We start from the raw sequence: 10,971 nt of genomic DNA on the forward strand, positions 1-10,971 counted from the left end.
AAGTTTATATACTACAGCATATATGGTTGTTTAGAAACATTTGTTAAGGTTGTTTAACTTTTTGATTTAATTTTGTTGTTTTACCAAAAGTTGATTAACCTGAGAATTACCATAGTAATAGTGTTATTTAAAATATGTATAATTTTAAACTGAGTCTTATACGTTTTTAAATTTCTTAAACAAAATTAAAGTTATTATAAGTAATTAAATTCTTTAGTTCATTTCAAAATCTATTTTGCACTAAGTTTTTAAGTGTTTTTGGAAATTTAATTTTAATGACTAAAATATCAATAGGTTTATGTACTCAAGCTTTTATATTTACTGATAAATTTGAAGCAGAAACATCTAAGTAATTATTACAAACAATTTACTTGACATCCTAATTTGTAGATTATAATTACTTAATTACTTTCACTAAATTATTGTAAGAACAAAAATTACTTAAAACTAAATCTTTAAGACTATAATAACAGTAATTTTTTAGTTTATATATGATAAAAATAAAATTTGTTACAATTAGAACCAAATATTTAGAATTGAATTTGGCTTATTGGGTTTATCAGACTTATAAAAATGAGGATCAGTGAGTCTTTAAAAAAATATATTGTTTAGTTTTAAAATGTAATATTTCGTAAATTAAAATGTAATGTAAGTAAGCCTAATGTTAATAATAAAAAGTATTTAATTTAGTTTAATTTGAAAATCTTTTTCAATAAAGTTTTTGGTAAAATATCAAAAATCTACAAAGTTTTTTTTGGTGATTAATATTAGTATAAAATTAACCTCTAACAGTATTTCATTAAAACTTTATATTTATACAGTTAAACTTACTTAGCATTTTATCTTTGTAGCATAAGTACAAAATAATATTAAGTTTTCAAATTAAAAACCATATATGTAGTTAACTAGAAACCTTACAGTTTACAATTGTGTAAGTGTGTTATAAAATAATCTATATACAATTTTTTTTTTCTTAAACGAAGTAGATATTAGCCTTAAAACTAAAGAGTTTCAGTTAAAAAAACTAAAACTCTCAATTTTTTTTTGATTAATAATATTCAGAAATTTAGATTGAGTCTGAATATATATTACATTGCTACAACTAAAGTTTTTACTTCATTTTGGTAAATTGATAGGATATAAAACTAAATTTCGATGTCTACCAAACATCAAAGTTTTAATTTTTTTTTCTTTTTCATAATTATAAATTTTTTTTTAACTTAAGAAAAATCAAGATTTTATGTAACAATCTTAAAAAATCTCTACAAAATTGTTAATTTATTAAGCTGCTAAACATAAAAGCTAAGGAATTTTATAAAAGCTTTAAATAAAAAAATAATTAGTTTATGAAAGCAAGACTAAAAAACCTTTGCAATTATACATTTAACCAATTAGTTTTAATAAAAACAATATTTTTAATTGCTACAAAAACACTAGGTCTAACAACTTAACAATGTTAGCGTATTTCATTTAAGAAAAAAAATGGTATCAGTAGAACTGTTGATTTTTTTTACCTTTTTTCGTTCATAAGTTTAAGTTTGATTTGTATATCAAAATAAAGAAATGTCATTAAAAATGGTTCTATTGCTACAACTGTATGTTCTCAAAGCTAATTTTTATGTTTTTATATTACTGTTATGTAAACTAGAACATTAGTGGTTATGATTATTACGTCACAAAATATATTGTGAACGTACACTTTTCATATTAAAGTGAATTCATTAATACATAAAAACATAATTTGTATATAATGAAAGTATATATATTAACATTTAAAAATACTATATTAACTGTGTGTTTTGAAAATTCTTTAAATTTTTAAGATTAACTTATTTTTTTTTCATAAAAAAATAGATGAGTTGATAATAGCTTTTTCTTATATAACTTTAATAAATATTAGTTAAAAAAATAGTTTATGTACAAAAATATGTCAACCGACATAAGATCTCTTCGCATGTAAATTGAACTTATCAAAAAATTTATTTTAATATAATTTTTTTTTACATGTATATAACAGTTCTAATTTATCTTAACTAAAAATTTATGTTTTTATTGACCCCAATTTACGAGATAAACACACTTACTTAGAGCTTTCGACAAAGAAACTTAATTACAGCTGTAAAAGTGAACAATCATGCTTAATGTTTCGTAATTTAACTTACTACATTTAATATTTAGGTATCTAAAGTTCGTTTTGTGCCCTTGTAAAAATTTAACTTCGTGCAACTCAATCCCCTCGTGCAATTTAAAAACCTCGTGAATATTTTTTTTCGTTTGATATGTTTTTTAGACCCGTTCCCGTAAAATGTTTATACTTGCCTCTGAATTTTACAAAGTTAATGTTCAACTATTTAAATTTGTATAAAACAATCGTGGACTCTGTTAGAACTTTGATAGTTTGATTTATTAACTAAACTTGTTCATTTTATTCGCGCGGTAGAGTGGCTAACTTGCGTGAAACAAATTGCTTTGGATGGCGAGAGTTCAAATCTTTTCCATGCTACTGTTTAAAACTAAAAGTTGGGTGTAGTATATCAAATATCAGTGTTTCTATTTGTTAATAACTATTACTCGAAAAACTGATGACATGTTTTTATAAAATAGTCTCGGATTTTGTTTTTAATACAATATTAGTAAAAATTTTGTTATGTAACAGATAAATCTTTTGTAAAACCTCATAATATAATAACTGAACTCAGTTGTATAAATAATAAGAATTATACTAAACATTTCTTTTAGTACATAGTTAAATCTAAATTGCATAGTTGCATTTTATGGATATAACCCGGTACCTCTTATACCAAAGCGAGAGTCATACTCTTAGACCTGGCGTCGGCAGCATTTCGTAAGTCTCGAGCTAATTTTACTATAAATACTTATTCGTAGGCCGCACGTTATAAATAAATTTTTTCGCGTTTTTCTAAAATTTTAAGTAATTATCATAAGACACTATACCATATATGTAAATTTTGTAAAGTTTTACTTCAAAATGTTATTACTCATACATAAAAAAAGATTTGTTTGAAGCTAAACCGTGTCTCGCGGGCCGTAGTATATTAGTTCTAGGGCTGCATATAGCCCGTGGACCGCAGTTTTCCGACCCTTGCGACCAGACGAGTTAGTTACCTATAGTTTTGCAACTTTTACGCATTAAATTATCATTAGAACAAAATGCATTATGACGTCACAAACCATTAATACGTTACAAAGCAGCACAGTTTACATTCTTTTATCTTGCAACTAACCAGCACAGTGTTTATGCTTTTATCCTGCAACTAACCAGTAAAGTTTGCATACTTTTATTCTGCAATTAAACAGTATAGTATGCATAATTTTATCCTGCAACTAAACAGTAAAGTTTGCATACTTTTCATTCGCTTATACACATGAACATCTATAATTTATAACATAAGTAAAGTTTGGGATAAAAATTTATAAACTAAATTTAAAATAAGTTGTTTTATTGTTGATTTTTTTTAGCACATCAAGAAAGTCTTTTACTTCATATTATTCGTGTTTGCTGTTTTTTTTTTAGATTAAATTTATTCAGTTTTAACATATTTGATACAATATACCTCGTGTTAAGTATGTTTTAATAACTAAATTTTGAAACAAATTAGTTTTGCAAAGTCTTACTGCGTAGTTAACAAAATAGAATTAACAAAAAGGATTTAAAATATTTCAAGATATATGTTTTCAAAATCAGCTAACAGTTTACTAAGAGTTAAACTAAAACAATGTATAGTTGCAAGCTTGTAAATAAGAATATATTTAATATTTGAGCCTTAGCATTAAAAAAACAGTAAAATTATTATAATTTAATTATTAAAAATGATTTATATATGTTTTTCACAGTATAAAAAAATGATTTAACAGAAAGCTATCTAAGTCTTTAGAAAATTCATCTTAGATAACTGCTGTTTAATAAACAGCATTTTAAGTCTATATTGAAACAAATTGTTGTGTGAACAATTAAAAATTAAATAAAATGAATATTTTAGTTTTTCCTATCCATTTTTCTATAAAAAAATTTTACTTACTAAATTTTAAAAATTAAAATAAAGCCAGGAATGGTGTGGTTTTAGCACTATAAAACATAATGAATATCAGTATACAGTTTAAATCTAATACTAAAAGTTGTTTTAAAATGTTTTAAAAAGACTTTAGAAAAATTAAATGAGCAATAGTGCAGTGGTGTGTTTAGAATTGATAAACTTTTATCAACGTTTAGTTTAAATATAACAGTCAATTTTTCAACTATTTTTATATGCTGATAAAGTAAATGTTTTAAATATTTTAACTAATCTTTAAAATATAAGTTATTCCTACAAAATAAAAAAAATTCTAGTTTCAGTAGTCATACTAAAGAATACAAAAAAGCTCATTTAAGCTTTATTACTTTGCAAACTAAATTAATACTCTTAATAAATAGCTTTTATTTTAATTTACTACTATTTCAAAATATAAAGCTTAGAACAAACTTTTAAACAAAACTTTTAAACTTTACTTTTAAACAAAAATGTAATTTTGTGAAAAAAAATCTTAGAAATTTTTACTTCTTTTTTTAGATTACGTAGATTTCTCTTTGTATGACATACTGACATAAAACCAACAAATTAAAAGTCACTTGCAAACATACGTGTATTAATATAAAGTTCGTATTATTGTTCGACGCGTAACAATGACAATCATGTATCTTGATAAATGTTTGATTTATGAATTCCCCGCCTTATTTTTTTAACTGTCAAGTTCAATATATATTTTTTGAACAAGTGATGTTTGTAAATAATCTATATTTAAAAAGTTATTTTCAAGAAAAATACTTCTAACAGTGTTATTAAAAGTTAATCAAGAGGGTGTTTTAAAATTATTTTACATATGCAAAGTATTAAATGAAATTATAAGTGTCTTTATGTTCAAAAATTATCCGATTAGTAGGTAGTCTAAACTTGCATCTAAGTTTTAGATTTTTAAATTCATTAGCTTATTAGCTAAGGTTGTTGGCTGTAGTTGTTCTTTAAACTTTTTTTAGTTTAGTAACCAACTAGTATCAACAATTAGTAAACAACAATCAGAACAAAATTTAAAATACAAAGAAGTATTGTTTTTGACTACATTAGGACAAAAGTTAAACACAATTCTAAATATTTTTTGGTCGCTGTTTTATTAATTGCACTTGAAAAGCTTTAAAAAATTCTTAAGATAAAATTCTTAACTTTCACTTAAGTCTACAATGCTTTAGTTTGATTTATTGTTTTATATATAAGTTGGATAACTTGTATAAACTGTAAAATTCTTATAAAAGCTCTTTAAATTAAAATTACGACTTGATGTATAAAATTATCTTGATCATAATATAATACTATTGAAAAAAATAATTAGGTAAATTATAGTCTCAGTAGTTGTAAAAAAAAAAAAATATTTATATAGATCATATAGATATAATATAATTATTTTATTTAAATAATATATAATATTTCCACTTTCATTAATATTTAATTGCTCTCTAGAACTGTCTGATGTTCCTAAACAATGGAAAACATCTTTTATTATTCCTGTGCACAAGAAAGGTAATATACACGATGCATTAAATTACAGACCAATATCTCTAACAAGTGGCTTTTCAAGAATTTATGAACATATTGTTACTGTAAAAATTCTCAATCACCTCTTTGATAACAAATTATTAACTAACAAACAGTTTGGTTTTGTTCCAAACCGCTCATCAACCATTCAACTGTTAACATGCTTACATTCTTGGTTAGTTCCTTATCTCAAAAATGAATTTACTAAAGTAGTTTATACGGATATTCAAAAAGCCTTTGATTCAGTATCACACAAAAGATTATTAAAAATTTTAAATCAGTATGGGCTACATGAAAGCTTAATTGATTGGTTTGATAACTTTTTAAATAATAGATCACAAAGAGTACTCATCAATAATACGCTTTCTGACTCTTTAACAATCTACAGTGGAGTACCACAAGGTGGTGTAGTTGGTCCCCTTCTCTTTTTAATTTATATTAATGATATTTGTTCAAACATTGATATTAAAAGTGAGTTAAGCTTATTTGCAGATGATGCCAAAATCTTTAGTCAGTCAAGTACTTCATTACAACTATCTTTAGATAATATTTACATATGGTTAAAAACAAGAAAACTAAACTTAAATCCTAGCAAATGTAAAATTCTAACCATTAACAAAAAAGAATCTTCTCCAACTGACCTCTTAATCAATAACATCAAGTTACCAGAAATTAAAGTTTTTAAAGATTTAGGAATTTATATTTCCAAAGATTTGAAATGGAATGAACATATCAACTATTTATATAAGATTGCAAAAACTACATGTTATCAAATATTGAAAAGTTTTAAAACTAATTCTGCTTCAATTCTGACAAAACTATTTAAAACATACGTTCGCCCTAAACTTGAGTTTAGTACCCAAATTTGGTCACCCCATTTAAAAAAGGATATTAACAAAATTGAATCTGTGCAAAGGAGTTTTACCCGTCATATTTGTAATCGTTTCAACATATCTTACACGTCATATAATGATAGAATGATTAAATTTGGATTGAAATCACTGGAATATAGAAGATGGGAATTTGATTTATTAATTCTTTACAAAATTATCAATGGCAAATATAAAAGTTTTTTTAACCAGTTTTTTAATTTTTCCCAAAATAAATATCAACTAAGAGGAAATAATTTGAAAATAAAATGTAAACATGATTTTCAAAACAGTCAGTGGCAAGGCGCATTTTTTCACAGAGCAAAAGCTATGTGGAACAGACTACCTCAGGATATAGTATCTTGTGAGAGGGTAGAACAATTTCGTTTAAAGCTAAAAAGATTTGACTTAAATACGATAAATACCAGTAAAGTTAACTAATTTTCCACTGTAACAAAAGGAAAAATATTCGTTTCCCTACGCCTCCCCCCTACAAACTATTAGTTTACTTATATATTTTGTAGTTATGAATATTGTTTTATAAGCCATGATTTTAGACAAACTTCTTTACTGTGTGTACTAAGTAATATATAAATTTGAATTTTTTGAACTGAATTTTCAATTTAGTTCATTTGTTTATCATATTGTGTTTAACTTTGTGTTTCCATTTAAATTATGTTTGTATATATATATATGTATAATTTATCTTAAAGTTTTGAATATAAGTTTATTTTCTTTTTCTCTTTTTGTGTGTCCTGTTTAAGTGGCTCATGTTTTGATGCCTGAGTCCAACATTGCACAATAAACAATATAATAATAATAATAATAATAATAATAATAATAATAATAATAATAATAATATAGTGTATCAGTTTTATATTTTATAATACTTGTAGTTGAAAGACCAACTTTTCATTGATCTGTTGTATGATTTTGATATTAAAGTAAAATAAAGATATAACTTTTTTCTGAATTGAAAAGTAAAATGTTTCAAACCTTCAATGTTTTAAACATTTTTGATTTGATTTTAGAATTACAATAAGAATTCTAATTGGTTATAGCAACTTACTGTTATACTGTTTAAAATTTGTTGAACATTTTTATAACTCTTACGTTAAGTATTTTTAAGCTATTTAACACCTTCTGTTTTTAAATAGTTTTTATTATCTGGCTAGTTTTCAAATATCTACCAGAAATTATTAAACATAAAAGTTTACAATTTACTTTATATACGCAATAAACTAACATCAACTTTTACAATTATAAAGATAAAAAAAATACAAAACATATATTGGTCTTTTTAAAAAAAACCTCTTAAAAATGCTTTGTTTTTAACTAATTTTACTACGATATTCCTGCAAAATATTTGCACCATTTTACAGATTGCTTAAAAATTTTTAGAAATACTTAAAGTCTTTAATGTATGTCCTTTAGTTTTCAATACATTATTAGTTATTACTATTATGACTTATCGGCCCTTGAAAAGTATTAAGTTTAAAATTATTTCGTTATTCAGATTTGATAATAAACTAAATTTATAACATCAACTAAGACATAACTTTGTTTAATACGTTTTTTAATTGTTTTTACTCATATAATAACTACTATAAATTTTCAATTAATGAATGCATCATAAATGAAAAAATATAACTTTAAAAATTTAATTAGTTTAGTAATTAAAGAAGTTTAATTTAAAATGAATAAGGTACATTTCAATGAAGATAAAAAATTCAAAAAGTTTAAATGTGATACTTGTTAGAAAAACTTTGAATATAATTCACAAAAGAGTTCATACAGGAATAAATCATTCAAATGTGAAGACTGTGATAAAGGTTTCAAACAGAAAGGTGATTTGACAAGACACATGTTGGTACATAGTGGTAAAAAATATTTTCAATGTTATGTTTTTCATTAACGTTTTGGTCTGAAGAATGAATTAAAATGCCATTTAGGAAATAACATTAAAGAAAAAGTGTTTAAGTGTGATTTATGATACAACATTTTTGCTCTAAAACACAATGTAAAGCCACATATGTTAATTCATAATGTTATAAAATATTCTTAATAATAAGTTTTTTTGAACAATATCAAATAAAGTTATGTTGTCAAAGTTAACATGCGCATACTTATTATTAATTATTTTTTTGCTTGTTGTTTATAATTTTTGTTATTTTTAAAGATAAAAAAATATATAGAGTAAATCTTATGACGTTGAAAATAATTAATTGTGATAGCTAAACATAATTATATAACTGTAAAAACTTTATGATAATTTACAAATTTATAGAAAACTTAAATTTTAAGCTTATTAAAATCTTTATACTGAAATAACTTATATAAAATTGTTAATATAGTTAGTACAAATGATGAAATAACTGTTTTTAGTTTTTTTATTTAAATTTTACTGTTGAATATTACATAAATATACTTTTATGCTACAAAATAAGAGGTTTTTATAAATAAGGTTTTAGTGTTGAATTGAAAAAAGTTACACATTTATTTTGAATTATATTCTTATAAAATAACTTTTTTGACTTTTATTATTGTTAACGTAAAGATTTGGTAAAAAGTTATATAAAAATTATTAATAATTTGCATTTCTAACGCACATTAAAAAAACATCAACAAAAAATTTAAAATAGTAAAGATGAAAAAAATATTTTACAAATAAATAAAACAAAAGATAATAAAAACATTTGTTAAACTCAAATTTAACTAAACCTAAGTGTATTCCCTGTTTTTATTTCTGCTGTGTAGTTAAATGTTTTTTGTACTTCATTTATTTAAACATTTTCTTAATTGCAACTATGCTTTCTAAATTGCAACTATGCAGAATAAACAACACTTAATTTCATTAGATCACTTTTATTTGAAAGTTTTATAACTATAAATTTCTTTCATCACACCCACACATTAATTCATGTTTTATTTAATTATTAAAAAAGTTGTCATCTCTCAGACGTCTGCGTGGCGCAATGGATAGCGCGCTGGACTTCTAATCCAGAGGTTCCGGGTTCGAGTCCCGGCGCAGATGCTTTTTTGATGTTTATGTAACAATTTTTATGAAGTTTATTTAATTCATTTTTATGGAAATATAGTTTCCATAGTATTAAGGTTTTTAGTACATACTTTTAAATATTATTTTATTTTAAGGTTAGTGATGTAACGAAAAAACTCTTGACGTTTTATATTAAACTTTTTTTGCATAACAAATGTTCTTATTACTAAAAATTGTACCACAAGTGAAAATATTAAATCAAAACTATAAAAATAAATATTAAAAGTTTATAATTACTATTAAAAGTTATTCTAAAATTAGATTTCAAATTTAGTAAAGTTACTAAATTAAACGATCTATTAGTCTGACAAAGTTCTGCGAAATAAAAAATATCTATATTCCGTCGCTAAATTTAGTTAAAAAAAAAACTAAAAAAATTATAAAAAAGATAAAACAATGAATTTTAGAACAATAAAAACGTTATGAGCTTCAAGTAAACCTTTATGTTGAATCGACTAAAAAAATATCAAAGTTTAAATGTTTTTAATATAGAGTCTTGGTCATTTAAAAATGCACGTTCTTGGTTTAAATTTCTAAAAGTATAAAATACTCTTTTTGTTTTAAATTAACTTATGAATGGGTTCACGATTAACTAAGTTTGAAAAGTTAAACTTCCTAAAGATTTTGTAAAGATTTTTTTTCTTTGAAATTTTTAACGACTTTTAAAGATATGGCTACAATATTTTTTAAGCATAAACATTTTAGAAAGTTTTATGTTCTTTTTTAAATACTTTAATTTTTTGTACAAATAAATAGTAACTTTTATTCAATCTCTATAATTATTGTTGACTTTAAAGATTTTTTCGAAATCAAGCATTACTTGCGTGAAACATTAAATGCACTAAAATTCTTTTGTGTGGTATTTTATCCATGTAAAAAAATTTTAGTCACAAGTTCAATGGTCGCATTTTTATAATCCAATATTAATAGTATTTTTGTTAAAAAATCCAAATTAATCTCTATGATTTTGGTTTTAAACAAGTTGAATATTTGCACAAACCGTTTATTTAAATATTATCTTTTACAAATGCAGAGTAAAGCTAAAGAATCAACGATTTTAGTTGAAAAACCACTTTTTACAAATTTAACTAGAACAATATTTTTCAGTACTTTTAGTGACTTATTTTAAAAATAAAACGAAAAAGTTCCTAGTCTGAACTACTTCAATAATTTAAATTTTAATAGAGTTTTAGAAATTTACTTCTTATAAGTATAAAAAAATTTGGACTAGATACACTAATCACTTAAATTTAAGAATACTTCTACAAACACAAACAAAAAATAGATAAAACTTAAGTGTTTCAGTTTAAGTTAGTCAAAATTTTTCAACTTTTAATCCAGAATAACTACTTTGTTTGACAAAGTTTTTGATGTAATGATAAACATATTTCATATAAAACTTCCATTAATAATTAGTTTGTTATATTTAAAAAAAGTAAATTAAAATAAATCTAGATAG

The 10,971-nt window shown here is 23.2% G+C and overlaps 1 non-coding gene across 1 annotated transcript; it reads left to right on the forward strand.

Annotated features, from left to right (window-relative positions):
* Positions 1–9,415: 9,415 nt before the first annotated feature.
* On the forward strand, positions 9,416–9,488 carry Trnar-ucu (transfer RNA arginine (anticodon UCU)). The gene has a single exon. It is a non-coding gene; the product is annotated as a tRNA-Arg (tRNA).
* The last annotated feature ends 1,483 nt before the right edge of the window (positions 9,489–10,971 follow it).

The sequence above is a fragment of the Thalia democratica genome, chromosome 6 (assembly GCF_965202585.1).
Source record: "Thalia democratica chromosome 6, ktThaDemo2.hap1.1, whole genome shotgun sequence".
Classification (NCBI taxonomy): domain Eukaryota; kingdom Metazoa; phylum Chordata; class Thaliacea; order Salpida; family Salpidae; genus Thalia; species Thalia democratica.